The sequence below is a fragment of the Nycticebus coucang genome, chromosome 2 (genome assembly GCF_027406575.1).
Source record: "Nycticebus coucang isolate mNycCou1 chromosome 2, mNycCou1.pri, whole genome shotgun sequence".
In the NCBI taxonomy this organism is placed as follows: domain Eukaryota; kingdom Metazoa; phylum Chordata; class Mammalia; order Primates; family Lorisidae; genus Nycticebus; species Nycticebus coucang.
The window spans coordinates 173,044,280-173,053,030 of NC_069781.1; the positions used below are offsets into that span (position 1 = coordinate 173,044,280).

The 8,751-nt window shown below is 44.6% G+C and overlaps 1 protein-coding gene across 6 annotated transcripts in view; it reads right to left on the minus strand.

The window, feature by feature from the left end:
• The window catches only part of ADAT1 (adenosine deaminase tRNA specific 1), a 35,847-nt gene extending 30,923 nt beyond the window's left edge, over positions 1 to 4,924 (minus strand). For 3 of the 6 annotated variants that reach the window (XM_053608106.1, XM_053608074.1, XM_053608066.1), the window contains exons 1-6: positions 4,796 to 4,921; positions 4,403 to 4,541; positions 3,420 to 3,610; positions 2,806 to 2,874; positions 1,342 to 1,396; positions 751 to 881 (exon numbers count right to left, since the gene is read on the minus strand). The gene's annotated coding sequence lies outside the window, so the exon portion shown is untranslated. Of the gene's footprint in view, positions 1 to 750; positions 882 to 1,341; positions 1,397 to 2,805; positions 2,875 to 3,419; positions 3,611 to 4,402; positions 4,542 to 4,795 lie in introns of all 6 variants that reach the window. The other 3 variants (XM_053608099.1, XM_053608090.1, XM_053608083.1) reach the window with 3 other exon arrangements.
• Positions 4,925 to 8,751: the final 3,827 nt, after the last annotated feature.

The window sequence follows — 8,751 nt, forward strand, 5'->3', positions numbered from 1 at the left end:
TGTGGCGGGCACCTGTAGTCCCAGCTGCTTGGGAGGCTGAGGCAGGAGAATTGCGTAAGCTCAAGAGTTAGAGGTTGCTGTGAGCCGTGTGACGCCACAGCACTCTACCCAAGGGTGGTACAGTGAGACTCTGTCTCTACAAAAAAAAAAAAAAAAAAAAAAAACAGTAGGAATTGTTTTTAATTTTCAAGAAATGAAAACAGACACTAGAAATGACCCTTTAGACTGGTTCTGGTCTTCCTGCTTTAGGCAATCATAGCACCTAACAATCTACTTATAACTCATCAAAATTTACCCTAGAATTCTATGTTGGTAAGCAACGTGTTAAGTCTTATTGCTGTTACATACTCAGTACATCATATTGTGCCTGACAAGTAGTTGAAAATTTATGTTCAACGAATGAATGAATGAAAAACATAAATTTCAGGGTAATTTACTATAGCAGGACTTTGGACTTCTAAGCCCTATTGTTGGCTTCACATCTTGTGGGTTTTCAGCCTTAAACTTGCTAATCCTGATTCTGAGAACTGAATAATAGTATGAGTGAGAGTATGTACCCTGCACCTCCACCTCTTCCTTTCCTTTAGTAGGTAAGTGATTAGGTACACTGGCCTGTCCATAAAATGCCACTATTAACTGTTCTAGCTACACTTCGACCAGAAGTGCTTCTCTGAGAAACTTATCTATAGATAAGACAAACATAAGCAAGTAGTTCGCTTAATGTTATTCCAAAGGCTCGAACGTACTTACAGGGTGTATGGCTGGAGAAAAACACAAAGAGGAGGTCTGGTCTGAGTTTCCACATTCCTCTTTGTGTTCCTGGGACAAAGATACTATCCTCTTTCAGGGTGGCTGCCAATTGTAGCTGATGGAGAAGGTACCTGAGGGTTACAAGAGGTTATTAGAATGAACAAACAATCTCTGTGGTGAAGAGACAGACTTGGGTGATTACTAAGAAAAAGTTACTGTAGACTAATGGGATTGGTAGTGATTTGGAATTATGAGAATGATCTAGCCCAGTGACCCTCAAAGTGTGGTCCCTGCAGCAGCAGCAGCATCACCTGAGAATTTGTTAGAATTCTAATTTCTTGGGCTCCACCCTGGGCCCTGCTAAATCAGAATCTCTAGGAGTAGGGTCAGCAATCTGGGTTATAACAATTCCTTTAGGTGATTCTGATGGATACTCAAGTTTGAGAATCAATAATCTAGACCACAGGACTAAATCAGAGTGTAGTTCGCAGACCGACATAATCTGTATTACCTGGGAGCTTACTAGAAATGCAAATTCTGGGGCCCCCACCCCAGACCTGCTGAATCAGACTCTCTGGGGATGTGGCTTACCTTTGGAAACTTCTCTTGGCTATGACTTCAGCATGGCTATCATTAAGGACGTCTCCTGTGGCAAAGACAAGACACCAGATGAAGACATACAGATGGTGGAGAGGCCATACTTCCTAAAAAACACAGCAGTCCTCCCAACACTCAGGATGGGCATGCAGCTCCTAGAGGGCTTTGTCAGAAAGTATCACAATCACTAATGACCATGCATTTACAGCAAAGTTTCTCAACTCAGCACTGTAGACCTTTTAGGCTACAATGTCCTTTATTGTGTGGGGGTCTACCTTGTAGATTGTAGACTGCTTAGCAGCATTCCTGACCTATGCCCACGAGATACCAGTAGGACCCACCTCTCAGTTGTGACAACTAAAAATGTTTCCAGATATTGCCAAATGTCCTCTGGGGTACAAAATTGCCCCAAGGTGAGAATCACGGATTTATAGAAAAGTCTTTATGTGGAGGACAGGAGTCCAGATCTATTGTACCCTTGTGCTCATGGTGATACCATTCCATCCATACTGGTCCTGGAAACACTTCCTCATATACAGGAGGCAAAACTAGGAGGCTGGGGGATACAAACTCAAAGAGGAACCTGCTAACTGGAAGCAGGAGGGAAAGGTCTCAAATCTCCAAGGGATTTCCATATTCTAGTTGGTGCCAAAAGCACTTTTTCTTTTCTTTCTTTCCTTTTTTTTTTTTTGAGACAGAGTCTTACTCTGTTCCCCTAGGTAGAGTGAGTGGCATGGCATCATAGCTCACACCAACCTCAAACTCTTGGGTTCAAGCAATCCTGTTGCCTCAGCCTTCCGAGTAGCTGGGACTACAGGTGCCAGCTATTTTTTTTTTTTTGGCAGACACAGAGTCTCGCTCTTGCTCATGCTGGTCTTAAACTCCTGAGTTCAAGCAATCCACCTACCCTGGCCTCCCACCATGCTAAGATTATAGGTGTTAGCCACTTCGCCTACCTCAAAAGCACCATTTAATTTAAGATTGCTGTCTGTGGCTTCAGAAGCCATTCAAGCTGCATCCTCTACCTGCTTTAGAGCCCAGAAACTTCCAGACCTAATATGGAATAGTTAAGCCCAGGGAACCTGGGGTTAAGAGGATGAAAATACTGGCTAGCTTTTAGTTTACTCAGAAAGATGTTCTGAGCCAGGCATCATGGCTCTAGCCTGCAATTCCAGCAAATAGGGAGGCTGAGACAGGAGGATCACTTGAACTCAGGGTTTTGAGGCTGCAATGAACTCTGACTGTGCCTGGGCCACAGAGTGGGACCCCATCTTGAAACAAAAAGAAAAATCATGTTGTAAATGAGTACTGTCTAAGTGGAGCAACGAGTCAGTAGAACTGAAAGGTCAGGCACCTCAACTGATATGGCCTCTTTTCCCTGACAAGGAGAGTAAAGGTTAACATGGACACTAGTTTCCAAAGCTAAATCTTTGCTTAGACCCTCCCAGCCATGCTTACCGCTCTTCCTCATTTTGGACTGGCCTATGCATTTTGTTCCAGTTCCCATAGAGACAACTTCCTTTGTCACTGGGGGAAAAAAACAAAATTATTAAGTGGGCTCTTAAGAGGCTGAATGTTGGGCAGTGCCTGTGGCTCAGTGAGTAGGGCGCCGGCCCCATATACCAAGGGTAGTGGGTTCAAACCCAGCCCCGGCAACAAAAAAATAGCCGGGCGTTGTGGCGGGTGCCTGTAGTCCCAGCTGCTCGGCAGGCTGAGGCAAGAGAACCACATAAGCCCAAGAGCTGGAAGTTGCTGTGAGCCGTGTGACGCCACGGCACTCTACTGAGGGCAGTAAAGTGAGACTGTCTCTACAAAAAAAAAAAAAAGAGGCTGAATGTTCCCCAGTGCTCAGGTTAAATCTGTCTGCATGTCCTCCACAGGATTTCCACAGGCCCAGTCAATAGAGGGCTATGGTTCCAGCACAGAGGTCTCCCACCACCAGAAACACTGCACTACCCGGTGCCTAACATCTTAGTTTACATCCTGGCCATGACTGTTCCTGCATAGCAGAGCAGCGTCTAAGTCTTCCATCTTCGACAGGGAAAAGGAGTGTTCCAAGGAGAAAGTCTCACCTTGCACTAGCTTATCAGGAGTGTCACAGGCCTGGACAGCTGGAGAGTGTATCTTTACCACAGCTGCCAATAACGTCCACTCACGGTTTGGCTCTGGTTTCCCCTGTTTAGGCAGCCTGATCCCATAGTGTTCGTAGCACAGTTGAGCAATCTCATTTGCGGTCCACATGGTCTCAGCTGGTGTTGAGGACCTGATCAAAAACCACAACCACAAGAAGTACAGAGAGGAAGCCAGTGCACAATGCTACAGCCACGTACCAGTGCTTTAAAAGTCTTTCCAGTGTAGTTCAGACTGAGGTTCCTCTATTTGGAACTCCACAGATCATTTTCTCCTACTACTTCCCTGCCTCCCTTTCATCATTAATAAAAGACAAAAGAACCCCAATTTCAACCAACTCCAGAAGACACTCTATTTCTATAAGTTGTTTTAAAAAAGTTAGACATATGACATATTTCTTTTTTTTTTTTTTGTCATTTATTTATTTTTTGAGACAGACTCTCAATCTGTTGCCCTGGGTAGAGTGCCGTAGCATCACAGCTCACAGCAACCTCCAACTCCTGGGCTCAAGCGATTCTCCTGCCTCAGCCTCCCAAGTAGCTGGGACTACAGGCGCCCGCCACAACACCCGGCTCTTCCCAGAGTGTTAGAATTACAGGCAGAGGCCACTGAGCCCAGCCTAGATATTTGACTTTTTTTTTTTTAATTAGTATTTTAAAGGCTAGTCAAATGAAGCAGTGGGAGTGGAGAATCGGAAGCTGCTACTCAATACAAAAGCATATGAGAAGGAAATATCCTCACTATACCAATTTTCATTCAGAAATAGTATATAAAGTATTATAGAACCTCACCAAACAGGGTTTATATTTCTGGACAGATATTCTTTTCTGTCCTCTTTTTCAGGCATTTTATTTTCTCTCCTTTCCCCCAAAGCAGAATAGTTCTCTACTTTCCACCCATAAATCCCCACTGAGAGATTTCTTACCAGTCAAGTGTTCTCCCACAGGAGTTGTGCTTAAGGATGTGGGTTTTGCATTCACTCTTGCTGGGTTCTAATTTTGGCTATGCCACAAATTGTGATAATGGATAGTTGACTTCACCTTTCTGTGTCTCAGTTTCCTAATCTGTTAAAACAGAGACAATAATAGTATATAACCAATGAGTTATTGTGAGGATTAAATAAATATTTACAAAAAGCAATTGCTACAATGTTGAGCATAATTAATGGCAACTGATTTATTCCAAAAAATTAGATTTAAGGATTTTCCTGGTCAATGTGCCTTGAGCTACTTGGAGGTGGGGGCTGTGAAGCACAAGGAGAGAGAAGGATTGGAATAAGCATACAAAGCCATGAATAAAAAACTATTAATAACCAGACCTGAAAGAGGCCCGAGGATACTCTGCTGGAAACTCTCCATTCTTGGCTCTGTCAATGCTCACTAGATATATCCCGACCTCATTTAGACTCCATTATATGCAAAGCTGCTTGAATAGATGAAATCATGGGGTGATGGACTTAGCCAAGCATTACAAGACAAAACCAAAAAACAACTAAAAACATTTTCCGAAGCCCCAGTGCTTGTAGCTTCTAAAAGATATTTCTACAATATCTAGCCCCCTGTATTCTAATGTGCAGGCTTAACTAGTGTAGTAAATGGTAATGGTAAACCGGGCTATAGTGATTTAAGACAAAAAAAAAAAAAATCTGGCAGGAGCAGACAGAAACTGTGATTTTAAACTCAGAGAGCCAGTAGAAATCTTGCATTACTTGGAACAAAGTAAAGCACGGAGATCCCAGAATCTTTGTTTGGAAGGGATTCGCCTGTCATTCCTAGAAAGGGACACACAGGCATACTTTATGAAGGCAGATACCCTGTCATCAACCTGAAATTAAATAAACCTTAGGTGCATATCACAAACTATAATTGTTAAGGAGGGTAAAACTTGCCAGAAGAAACGATGACTCTCAGATGAAGCAGCCCAGAACGACACCGTCTCCTCATTCAGTTGAGCATGCACCGTTGTTGAATAAATGTCTTGATACATTGGGTCCATTACAATTCAAGCCTTCGCTTCCTCCTAGATCTTGAAAAACTTGTTAAGATCTTCTTCATATGAAATAATAATAGTTCAACAGGCATCTCTGTGTCCACAAGACTGCATCTTATAACAGTTGCAACAAGCTGAAGAACCCACTTTCTTTTCAAAGAAAAGCTGTCGAAGGAGAAAAGGCGTTAGCGATGCTGGGAGGAGCAAAAGCCTACTTCCTTTGTTCCCCTGCCAAAATACGTCCAGAGCCAGTGTCCCTTCACGGCCTGGACTGAAGTCCTGTTCCGCCAGTTACAGGAGGCGCTAGGCAAGGCTCTGAGGTAGCGGAACAGGGACAACGTGAGCGCCCGACTCCCCAGGGCATGCGGCCTGCGGCTGCAAAGCCGCCCACCCCGTGCTCGCCCGCGGCAAGAGCTCTTCAAGCGGCGGTTGTTGACATTTCCTGGCCGGGGGCGGCACTTTCCAATGTGCCACGCGTCTGGCAAGACACGGTCCTGCCAACCTCTTCCCACGTAAAACTGACTCTGCAAAGTCAGTCCCGAGGCACCTGATCCAGCGGCCCCTGCTTTACCCTGACACCTCGCGGGCGCGCCACTCTCATCTCCACGACGCGCCGAACCCGGTTGCGAGAGGACGTGACGTCACGAAGCGACTGCTCTCCCAGGTCCCGCCCCCAGGCCGCGCAGTGCACACCGGGCCCTGTAGTCCTTCTGGCGCGGAGCCCGGCCGCCCTACCGCAGGGGCTCGGCCTGGGGCGGCGTGCTTAGAAGCCGCTAGACCGGAGCGGATGGCTTCAAACCCTCGTCTGAATTTCTGTTTGAAATAGCTCTGTCCAGTATAAATATTATTCGAACAGTATACCTGTATGTAATTTACAATTTTCTAGTTGCTACTTTTAAAAAGTAAAAATAGGGCGGCGCCCGTGGCTCAGTCGGTAAGGCGCCGGCCCCATATGCCGAGGGTGACGGGTTCAAACACGGCCCCGGCCAAACTGCAACAAAAAAATAGCCGGGCGTTGTGGCGGGCGCCTGTAGTCCCAGCTGCTCGGGAGGCTGAGGCAAGAGAATCGCTTAAGCCCAGGAGTTGGAGGTTGCTGTGAGCTGTGTGATGTCACAGCACTCTACTGAGGGCCATAAAGTGAGACTCTGTCTCTACAAAAAAAAAAAAAAGTCAAAATAAATAGGTAAAATTAATTTTGATCATGTTAAATATAATCTTTATTTCCAAAATAGTATCATTTCAACGTGTAGTCAATTTTTTTTGCAGTTTTTGGCCTGGGCTGGGTTTGAACCCGCCACCTCTGGCATATGGGGCCAGTGCCCTGTAGTTAATTTTTTAAAAATTGAGATATTTTACCTTCTGTTTTAACATATACTTCTTTATTTGGACCAGCCACGTTTCAAATGCTCAGCAGCCATATGTGGCTAGTGGCTACTGTAGTGGACCACCCAGGTCTAAAGCCTTCAGATTGTCAGGAATAGGTAATGTAACTACCTGGTTAGTTCAGGAGTCTTTCTCAGCAACTGTATGCCTCAATTGCTGAAGATGAGAGTATTCACTTTTTATACTGTTACCCCTCAAAAGTTAGTGACAGCAGTGCAATTATTCAACCTCCTCCTTCCCTCTAGCTCCAAGGAAAAGGGACACAGCTGTCCTTCAAGGCTAAGGACCCTGCTCCACATTCCACTCTAACATTAATCTGTGACTGACTTCCACTTCTGTCTTTGAAGAAACACACGTTGGGAGCAGGGTGGGGATCACCTTCTAGGGGTCTATATCTCAGGGATTGGTATTACCACCCATCTTGTCACAAACTAAAAAGTGAGTCACCCTCCGTATTATTAATGCTTCCCTTCCCTTAATCCCCAGGATACAATCCCTTACCAAGTCCAGTTGACTTACTTGCTGTTTCTTGAATCCATCCCCTTTTGTTCACTTTCACAGCCGTAACCTAGTCCAAGCCACTCACTGTCAGCTCCCTCTTGGATTGCTAATCTCTCAACTCTCACTTTTTTTGGCCTAACTCCATTTTCCACATAGCTGCCAGACCAATCTTTTCAACTACAAATGTAACGTCACTCTATTGCTTAACACATTGACTGCCACACTAAAAACCAAACTGCTTTTACAAAAATAGAATAAAAACTTAAAAAACAAAATGATCCTTTTTGAGTTAAAAATGAAAATTTTTTTGGTAGGGTTTCACTGAGACCACCTAAATCATGCAGCATGTATTCTCACAGCATGGCAATGTCACTTGGCTGCTCACCACGAGGCTCCCAAGGTAGAGATGTGAGTTATATATGCTTCATGAGGCCCCAGACTCAAAACTAGTGTGAGTTATATACAACTCTCATTATAATTAAAGTGTTGAATACTTCAGTGGCTTCAATATGTCATAGTAGGGCTCACACTACACCAGTCCTTCCTGCCTGACCTTGCGCCATATTCCTTTGAGTTTGTATTCTCTGTGCGCTGTCATTGGCCTCCATTCCCCTTCCTACCACTGGGCCTTTGTGTTTGTTGCCACATCATGGAAAGCTTTCCCCTCTCCTTTCTAGATCTAATGTCCTCAGAGACATCTTAAGTCAGTCTGTTATAGTTTCTCAATACCCATGAACCCCTCGTTTAAAGAATTTACCAGAGCTGCCATTTAATACAATTTTGGGGATGATTTATTAAATATCTGTTTTCTTTATAAAACTGGAAGTTTGATGAAGCTTGGGCACATGCCTATTTCTGGTTAGTAGACTGTGAGCTTTCAACTGTTTGAGGGGGTGAGGACTTTATGATCCTTTTGTCCCTTCTGACTCACATACTATTCATCATAGTCCCTGCCAATTCCCATATACAAGTTGCCTACCATTGCTGCAGCTCCTGTTTCTAGCCTCCCTAAGGTCAGACAGCTGGCTTCTGCCTCCAACCTTCTACTAAACATGACTAAAGTCATTTTTGACTCATCAATACTTATACGTTTTTCCAGTGGTCTGCATTGACAGAGTTGCCTGAAGTCCAGGCCCGTATCTGGTGTTGACCCTTCACCCTCTCTTGTTGGTGACATGATTGCTTCCATTTTAGTTAACTGCACCTTGCTGAGAGTGTGCCATAATGGAAGTGTTTCTTCCAAAATACCACCTGGTCAACTACTGTTTAAGCAAGGGTAGGGATGCTCAGTACTTCCTGAAATTTGCAGTTAGGCTTCGGGATACTGAAGATTGTTTTCCTATCTTTGGAAGCAGAAACCTGCTCTGTGAAGGGACACTGGCAGCTGCCAAACTGGGATGC